This window comes from Panthera tigris, chromosome C2 (genome assembly GCF_018350195.1).
Source record: "Panthera tigris isolate Pti1 chromosome C2, P.tigris_Pti1_mat1.1, whole genome shotgun sequence".
Taxonomy (NCBI): Eukaryota; Metazoa; Chordata; class Mammalia; order Carnivora; family Felidae; genus Panthera; species Panthera tigris.
In genome coordinates this window covers 131126962-131136973 of record NC_056668.1, presented here as the reverse complement: position 1 = coordinate 131136973, position 10012 = coordinate 131126962, and the positions used below count along the sequence as shown (strand labels likewise).

Genomic DNA, 10012 nt, shown 5'->3' with positions numbered 1-10012 from the left:
AATCCGAAGGCGGCTCCAGGCCCTGAGCTGTCAGCACAGAGCCCGACGCGGGGCTCGAACCCACGAACTGCGAGATCATGACCTGAGCCGAAGTCGGATGCTCAATCGACTGAGCCGCCCAGGCACCCCTGCCCAGGCAGATCATATTTCTGTCAAGAGCACAAGCACTATGAAAGATAGACAAATCAGAACAATTGTTACTAACGGAAGCAGAATACAAAAAGCAAATGAGAAGGTGAAGTGAAAAACGTCAGCTAGATGCCCCGATAAGACACCCTTCACTCGTACCCCTTGACCCCCTGCAGTCATAATTAGGCATTCCTCGCTGAACAAAAGTGTCTTTTTGTGAGAGTACTGGGATCCGGGTAGGAGACTGTGAAACCCAGTGTAGTGCAAGACTGAGGAGAGCCATTTTGAGAAGGGAGGCTCTCACCCAGGTAGGTAGCTGACTTGCCACAGACCCAGAAACAGCTGTGTATCCCCGAGAGTTCCGTTACAGCCTCTATGGTTGTGGTCCGATCACCGGTACCACACACAAGGGACCTGGGCAGGGTCATCCCTACCTTTGGACCCTGAAGTGGCCTGTAAATCAGCTTGAGCCCTTCTTGGCCATATTCCAGGAGCCCCTGGAGGTAATGCCATCAAGATGGCGACATAGGTTGTTCCCAAATTCAGTCTTCCTCTCAAGAAGACCAACCAGCAACTATCCATAGAAAAAGACAGCATTGTGAAAATTCCAAACACGGGGTGGGGGGTGGGTGCGGCCACAGAGATCGAGAAAGCCAGCATTAGAAAGTACGAGGAGTAGTTTTACTTTGATCACGTTGCCACCCCCCCCCCCCCCCAGGCTGGCACAGGGACCATTGCGGGAATCTGCTGGACTCGACCACTGAGGGTCAGACAGAGGTGAAGGGGAACATGGCTTAGCACAACCAGCATTCAGATCTTATCGGATCACATGTCTGCATACAGTAGCACCTGGGTGAGATCCCAGCCGGCAGCTGGCCCTGTGTGGCCAGGGAGCTTGGCCGACAGTTCTACCTGATTTGAGTCCCTAACCAACGGGCCGAATGGGCCTTGGAGCCCGTTCCATAATCTCATCCAGACAAGGAAATTCGCAGCCCCACACAACTGCTGAGCATAGCCTCCCATCCTGCCTGACGAGAAGCCTGGTCAGAGAGCCTTGGCAGCTGTAGAACCCTTCCTGCAGCCTTGATCAGGTGGGGAACCGAGTCAGCAACCCTGCCGAATGGTTGAGCATAGCCTCTGGCCTCACATGACCCAAGAGACTAAACAGTGACCCTGGGCAGCCTCAGAGCCCAGCCTCTGGTACTGCCCAGGCAGTGACTCTGCCCAGCGGAGGTGCAGACACTGTGGCTTCAATCTGGCAAGGCTCCTGGACGGTGACCCCGCCCAACCTCAAAACACAATCTCCAGCCCACCCAACTGCAAGATCCAGTGGGAGGCCCTGCCCAAGTCGAGAGCCTGGGCAGCAATGTCACCCAATCGTGGAGCCCAGCCAGCGGGCTGCCTGAGTGCAGAGCCCAGCCCGCATCCCCCACACCTTTGAGGTACAGCCTGTGCCCTGTCTGATTGCAGAGCAGAGCTTTGTCTGACTGTGAAGCTGTCAAAGGTTTAAAATAGCCAAGCTAAAACCAGTGAATCACTGAAGTAGTAATTAGTAAAAATTCTGGTGCACAGAGCTGGCGAACCGGGAGCGCTCAAACCAGAACATGGAATGAGCCTCAGGGGTGGATTGTTAGAAGGCAGCTTATAGAGTGATAAAGCAGTGACTGTTTATTCCTCTCGGTAACTGGTTACGATATCACAGTTTTCTCTGGTTACTTCATATCAGTTTCAAGAAACAGTTGAAGTTTGCTTCTCATTTCTAGAGGCACAAGCCAGAAGTGATCCCGGTCAAGTTTGCCTGGCAAAATAAGCTAAACTACACTTTGCCTGCATGACGAAATTGGTTCTGTCTGCTCAGGGAACCTTCAAGGCTCATCTCCATCCATCCTTGATTTTAACGATTCCCTCTGTTCAGGCTTTCTCTCAGCAAGCAGGCTGGGAGTGTGACCGGCCAATCATTATAGGGTTATTCTCAGTTATCGCTGTTGATGTAGTCAGGCCGAAGAATCCCACATTCACTGTTTCCATTAGTCGGGTCATCAGGCCGGAGGGCCCTGTAATCACTTCTTCATCATCCGTGTGGTTATTGTTAATTTCATCCAGTCGTCTGATGCTGACAGATACCATTTGGCATATAAGTGGCTGCCGACAAGCGTTTAGAACCTTCAAGAATATACAATGCACTTGAGAGGTCAATATGGTGATTGTAGAGAGAACAGCCAAGGATGGAAAAATTCCCCGGAGCACAGATTCCCAGGAGCCAAGATTTAACCAATAAAATAAATCAAATGGGTTTTAATCACATTCAGGTTTTACCTTTCTAAGTGAATGTACAATTTTTCCAAAAGTCATTTACACAGGCATAACAGGATGTATTCGCATAACACACATCCTCATGATCAGGTAGGACAGGGTGAACTTCAGGACGTCGTATTTCAGGAGGCGCTGTTGCAGGTGGCCTCTCACCTCACAATGAGGCCTCTATGATGCGAGCAATCAGGTATTTTAATGAGAGGCATTTCTGCGGAAATGAAAGGAAACCAAAGGTTAATAGTTTGAGCAAATTAGAAATTCAGCGTTCTGAGTTGGGAAGATTTCTAGATGTGGGGTTCTGAGCATCTTCAGATGAAGGAAGGCGAGCAGTGGCAATCAGACAGATTTTCCTGGTTGGCAGCATGAATGGAAAGGTCACCAAGTGGCCCCATAGCAACAGGCCGAGAACTGTTCACACACTGAGTTGTGGTGAGGTCTCCGAAGTTTATATCAAGTTGTCCAGCTTTGGCCGGCATGGCTTTGGAAAAAGTGCAGCTTTAGTTTCGCAGTGATTGCAAGTCAAAATAGCGGGAGGAAATGGAAAATGTAAGTTTAGAGAATTTGAGCCACCTGTTGGAGGAAGTTAGAATACAGGACATTTTCAGGTAGAAAACAATCTTCAAAGACAATGAACAGTGTTCGAATCTTATATCTGTGAAGGTATATTACTGAAATATAATTTTTTCCTGCATAATCATTTCCATTTCTATCAAAGATAACAATAGCAAAACTGATTTGTTTGTAAATTAAATCTAGTTGTAATAAACTTGGCTTGATTATTTATGTAAGTGCAGTAAGAATAGTCGTTGACCATATAGGTTCTTTTATATTTTATTTATTACAAAAAATTAGTTTTAATTTTAATTTTTTTTTTTTGAGAGTGAGAGGGCACACAAGCAAGGGAGGAGCAGAGGGAGAGGGAGGGACAAAATCCCAAGCAGGTGCTATACTCAGTATGGCTGGATCTCACTACCATGAGATCATGACCTGCGCCAAAATCAAGAGTCGGACACTTAAATGACTGACCCACCCAGGCACCCCACCACATAGGCTCTTTTACATCTGGAAAACAAAACATTAAAGAACCAGCTATGTTTAAATGAAGTCATAAAAATTATAATCATCCTCATTAGTTCATTTAGTTTTCTGTAATAATTCTTGTGGATCTTGATCTTACGTTAGCAGTTTTAAATATTCATCTGTTTTCCATCAAAGTTTTAGAAATTCTTACCCAGTTCAGTATTATGATCTTATAGTTATCAGAAACTTGCATTCTAGAGTTCTTTTCTATGAATTTCTTTGAAGATGAAACATATATATAAAAGCCTCAGATTAAAACAGTAACTATAAATGACCAAAGACTTTAAAATGGCCATGGTTAAAGATCAGATAAGAGTTCATTATAATGTAATTGACAGGAAAAATTTGGTTATTTGGGCTATATCAAATTTTAAGACAGTAGCTAGAATTATGCCTCATAACCCCATATTGACACAAATCAGATTCCCAGGAACTCCATATAATTTCTGGAACATTTATATGAATGACTACCATGAAAATATTTCCTAAAGAAAGTTTAGTATCATTTTTTTAATGTTTATTTATTTTTGAGAGAGAGAGAGAGAGAGAGAGCGCGCAAGCGAGGGGGTGGGGGAGGCAGAGAGAGGGAGACACAGAATCTGAGTCAGGCTGCAGGCTTTGGGCTGTCAGCACAGAGCCCGACACAGGGGCTCAGACCCACAAACTATGAGACCATGACCCGTGCTGAAATCGGAGGCTTAATCTACTGAGCCATCCAGGCACCCCTAGACTCACTTCTTATTTGACAATGCTTTCCGTGAAATTTAACAGATGCAAAAGTTACATAGTTGTTTAAAAAAATAAACAACTTAGCTCTTTTATTAGAGAAGATTTGGTTTTCTTAGAAAGTTCAAAGACCTGATAAAGATGAAACATGGAATCTTTGTTTTTTATGCAGAATACATTTGTAGTAAAGAAAAATCTGTGTTCACAGACCAAAATCTAAGACAACTCTGTCCTTTTCACAGAAAGAAAACAAAATTCTAATTTTGCACCAGTATACTTTTGACATTCATTTTTTTCTTTTTTTCTCTTTAACTTAAATAAATCCATTCTAATCTTAGCTTGACCACACATAAAATTCCTTTCTCAAGATTCCTTTTCCACAAACCTGCTACAGCTTTCTATATCTATAGAGGTTTTGTTCTTTTCGCTTCTTATTCGGCAACAATCATTTTACTTTAGGATAAAGTTACTTTCTTTTATTCCGCTTACCAAAAATGCATCTCTGTTCCTTATAACCTTGTTTTATGGAAAACATGCATTCTCCTTTTCATATACAGTCATTTTTTCCATCCTATTATTTCTATGTTTTATAAAAAAACAAAAACAAAAATAAAAATAAACCCAATTCTCCCCCAAACCTGTTTTCTTTTTTTTTTTTAGTTTTTTTTCTTTTATTTTTCTTTATTTAAGTAAGCTCTGTTCCCACTGTGGGGCTTGAACTCATGACCCCAAGGCCAAGAGTTGCATACTCCACCAACTTAGCCAGCCAGGCACCTCCAAACCTCTTTTCTTCTGCTGATGATTTCAGCGTTATTAGTTCAAATATTATTTTCTCAATTTCAAAGCTTACAAAGCTTATCTAGAAAAGCATGCAAGGCAGTTGTTAGAAAAGTTACAGATTTGCTCTCACAGGACAGCATAATTGCCTATATGCTATGTTAAAAGAGTATTAACTCCTATATAAAACAGTTAAAATAAACCATATTCCTTTTGGAAATTACAGTATGAGATTCACTCATGTCTGTTGACTCGCCCTGACAGTGCTTTGTTAGATTGGGAATGATAGAACAGGCAGGGGCAACAGGGTCCCCACGTTGCTGCTGAAGAAGGTTGCTCTATGTTGAATAGGCAAAATAAAGATTTAGAGATGCGGCACCTGAGTGGCTTAGTCAGTTAAGCGTCTTGGCTTTGGCTCAGGTCATGATCTCACAGTTCGTGAGTTCGAGCCCTGAGTCGGGCTCTGTGCTGACAGCTCAGAGCCTGGAGCCTGCTTTGGATTCTGTGTCTCCCTCTCTCTCTGCCCCTCCCCCACTCACGCTTTGTCTCAGTCTGAAAAATGAATAAACCTTAAAAAAATTTTTTTAAAAGAAAAAGATTTAAAGAATGAGTCAACAACTTCTAAACTGATGGTGGAGCTGTAAATATCTGGAAAGCCATGAGCAGAATTCCCAGTCTTGCAAGTAGTTATAAGAAATGGAGACAAAGTTTGGTAAGTGACAACAAACCGGAAAAGAGAAGCCGTCACACGGTGATCACTGCCTGGCCTTGGGGAGTCACCACTGTGTGTGTGCAACACAGGAATGTTGGTTGTTCTGGTATCAGCCTCAGCTGGTTGCACAGACCCTCTCATTGCTCAGTTTACTGTTTTATAAGAGCCGGGGCTTTTACCATGTTGGATCATTGCACAGCAAGAAATACGGTGTATGTTATGGTCCATCACACACGTACATATATAAAACCATATATGTAACTGGAATAAAAGTTTAATAAACCGGCACATATTTTCTATTTTCAGTATATGCCATGTATGTACTCTATTTTGCATTTTATGAAATTACTCTTTTTTAATTTGTATTTATTTTTTTATTTTTTTTAATGTTTTGTTTATTTATTTATTTATTTATTTATTTATTTTTTAATATATGAAATTTACTGTCAAATTGGTTTCCATACAACACCCAGTGCTCATCCCAAAAGGTGCCCTCCTCAATACCCATCACCCACCCTGCCCTCCCTCCCACCCCCCATCAACCTTCAGTTTGTTCTCAGTTTTTAACAGTCTCTTATGCTTTGGCTCTCTCCCACTCTAACCTCTTTTTTTTTTTTTCCTTCCCCTCCCCCATGGGTTTCTGTTACGTTTCTCAGGATCCACATAAGAGTGAAACCATATGGTATCTGTCTTTCTCTGTATGGCTTATTTCACTTAGCATCACACTCTCCAGTTCCATCCATGTTGCTACAAAAGGCCATATTTCATTTTTTCTCATTGCCACGTAGTATTCCATTGTGTATATAAACCACAATTTCTTTATCCATTCATCAGTTGATGGACATTTAGGCTCTTTCCATAATTTGGCTATTGTTGAGAGTGCTGCTATAAACATTGGGGTACAAGTGCCCCTATGCATCAGTACTCCTGTATCCCTTGGATAAATTCCTAGCAGTGCTATTGCTGGGTCATAGGGTAGGTCTATTTTTAATTTTCTGAGGAACCTCCACACTGCTTTCCAGAGCGGCTGCACCAATTTGCATTCCCACCAACAGTGCAAGAGGGTTCCTGTTTCTCCACATCCTCTCCAGCATCTATAGTCTCCTGATTTGTTCATTTTGGCCACTCTGACTGGCGTGAGGTGGTATCTGAGTGTGGTTTTGATTTGTATTTCCCTGATAAGGAGCGACGTTGAACATCTTTTCATGTGCCTGTTGGCCATCCGGATGTCTTCTTTAGAGAAGTGTCTATTCATGTTTTCTGCCCATTTCTTCACTGGGTTATTTGTTTTTCGGGTGTGGAGTTTGATGAGCTCTTTATAGATTTTGGATACTAGCCCTTTGTCCGATGTGTCATTTGCAAATATCTTTTCCCATTCCGTTGGTTGCCTTTTAGTTTCGTTGGTTGTTTCCTTTGCTGTGCAGAAGCTTTTTATCTTCATAAGGTCCCAGTAATTCACTTTTGCTTTTAATTCCCTTGCCTTTGGGGATGTGCCGAGTAAGAGATTGCTACGGCTGAGGTCAGAGAAGTCTTTTCCTGCTTTCTCCTCTAAGGTTTTGATGGTTTCCTGTCTTACATTCAGGTCCTTTATCCATTTTGAGTTTATTTTTGTGAATGGTGTGAGAAAGTGGTCTAGTTTCAACCTTCTGCATGTTGCTGTCCAGTTCTCCCAGCACCATTTGTTAAAGAGACTGTCTTTTTTCCATTGGATGTTCTTTCCTGGTTTGTCAAAGATGAGTTGGCCATACGTTTGTGGGTCTAGTTCTGGGGTTTCTATTCTATTCCATTGGTCTATGTGTCTGTTTTTATGCCAATACCATGCTGTCTTGATGATTACAGCTTTGTAGTAGAGGCTAAAGTTTGGGATTGTGATGCCTCCTGCTTTGGTCTTCTTCTTCAAAATGACTTTGGCTATTCGGGGCCTTTTGTGGTTCCATATGAATTTTAGGATTGCTTGTTCTAGTTTCAAGAAGAATGCTGGTGCAATTTTGATTGGGATTGCATTGAATGTGTAGATAGCTTTGGGTAGTATTGACATTTTGACAATATTTATTCTTCCAATCCATGAGCAGGGAATGTCTTTCCATTTCTTTATATCTTCTTCAATTACCTGCATAAGCTTTCTATAGTTTTCAGCATACAGATCTTTTACATCTTTGGTTAGATTTATTCCTAGGTATTTTATGCTTCTTGGTGCAATTGTGAATGGGATCAGTTTCTTCATTTGTCTTTCTGTTGCTTCATTGTTAGTGTATAAGAATGCAACTGATTTCTGCACATTGATTTTGTATCCTGCAACTTTGCTGAATTCATGTATCAGTTCTAGCAGACTTTTGGTGGAGTCTATCGGATTTTCCATGTATAATATCATGTCATCTGCAAAAAGCGAAAGCTTGACTTCATCTTTGCCAATTTTGATGCCTTTGATTTCCTTTTGTTGTCTGATTGCTGATGCTAGAACTTCCAGCACTATGTTAAACAACAGCGGTGAGAGTGGGCATCCCTGTCGTGTTCCTGATCTCAGGGAAAAAGCTCTCAGTTTTTCCCCGTTGAGGATGATGTTAGCTGTGGGCTTTTCATAAATGGCCTTTATGATCTTTAAGTATGTTCCTTCTATCCCGACTTTCTCAAGGGTTTTTATTAAGAAACGGTGCTGGATTTTGTCAAAGGCCTTTTCTGCATCGATTGACAGGATCATATGGTTCTTCTCTTTTTTTTTGTTAATGTGATGTATCACGTTGATCGATTTGCGAATGTTGAACCAGCCCTGCATCCCAGGAATGAATCCCACTTGATCATGGTGAATAATTCTTTTTATATGCTGTTGAATTCGATTTGCTAGTATCTTTTTGAGAATTTTTGCATCCATATTCATCAGAGATATTGGCCTGTAGTTCTCTTTTTTTACTGGGTCTCTGTCTGGTTTAGGAATCAAAGTAATACTGGCTTCATAGAATGAGTCTGGAAGTTTTCCTTCCCTTTCTATTTCTTGGAATAGCTTGAGAAGGACAGGTATTATCTCTGCTTTAAACGTCTGGTAGAACTCCCCTGGGAAGCCATCTGGTCCCGGACTCTTATTTGTTGGGCGATTTTTGATCACCGATTCAATTTCTTCGCTGGTTATGGGTCTGTTCAAGCTTTCTATTTCCTCCTGATTGAGTTTTGGAAGAGTGTGGGTGTTTAGGAATTTGTCCATTTCTTCCAGGTTGTCCAATTTGTTGGCATATAATTTTTCATAGTATTCCCTGATAATTGTTTGTATCTCTGAGGGATTGGTTGCAATAATTCCATTTTCATTCATGATTTTATCTATTTGGGTCATCTCCCTTTTCTTTTTGAGAAGCCTGGCTAGAGGTTTGTCAATTTTCTTTATTTTTTCAAAAAACCAACTCTTGGTTTCGTTGATCTGCTCTACCGTTTTTTTAGATTCTATATTGTTTATTTCTGCTCTGATCTTTATTATTTCTCTTCTTCTGCTGGGTTTAGGCTGCCTTTGCTGTTCTGCTTCTATTTCCTTTAGGTGTGCTGTTAGATTTTGTATTGGGGATTTTTCTTGTTTCTTGAGATAGGCCTGGATTGCAATGTATTTTCCTCTCAGGACTGCCTTCGCTGCGTCCCAAAGCGTTTGGATTGTTGTATTTTCATTTTCGTTTGTTTCCATATATTTTTTAATTTCTTCTCTAATTGCCTGGTTGACCCACTCATTCGTTAGTAGGGTGTTCTTTAACCTCCATGCTTTTGGAGGTTTTCCAGACTTTTTCCTGTGGTTGATTTCAAGCTTCATAGCATTGTGGTCTGAAAGTATGCATGGTATAATTTCAATTCTTGTAAACTTATGAAGGGCTGTTTTGTGACCCAGTATATGATCTATCTTGGAGAATGTTCCATGTGCACTCGAGAAGAAAGTATATTCTGTTGCTTTGGGATGCAGAGTTCTAAATATATCTGTCAAGTCCATCTGATCCAATGTATCATTCAGGGCCCTTGTTTCTTTATTGACTGTGTGTCTAGATGATCTATCCATTTCTGTAAGTGGGGTGTTAAAGTCCCCTGCAATGACCACATTCTTATCAATAAGGTTGCTTATGTTTATGAGTAATTGTTTTATATATCTGGGGGCTCCGGTATTTGGTGCATAGACATTTATAATAGTTAGCTCTTCCTGATGGATAGACCCTGTGATTATTATATAATGCCCTTCTTCATCTCTTGTTACAGCCTTTAATTTAAAGTCTAGTTTGTCTGATATAAGTATGGCTACTCCAGCTTTCTTTT

The 10012-nt window shown here is 41.3% G+C and overlaps 1 protein-coding gene across 2 annotated transcripts in view; it reads left to right on the top strand.

Moving 5' to 3' along the window:
• Positions 1–2454: 2454 nt before the first annotated feature.
• The window catches only part of COL6A5 (collagen type VI alpha 5 chain), a 112630-nt gene continuing 105072 nt past the window's right edge, over positions 2455–10012 (top strand). For both annotated transcript variants that reach the window (XM_042956416.1, XM_042956415.1), the window contains exon 1: positions 2455–2988. The gene's annotated coding sequence lies outside the window, so the exon portion shown is untranslated. The remainder of the gene's footprint in view (positions 2989–10012) is intronic.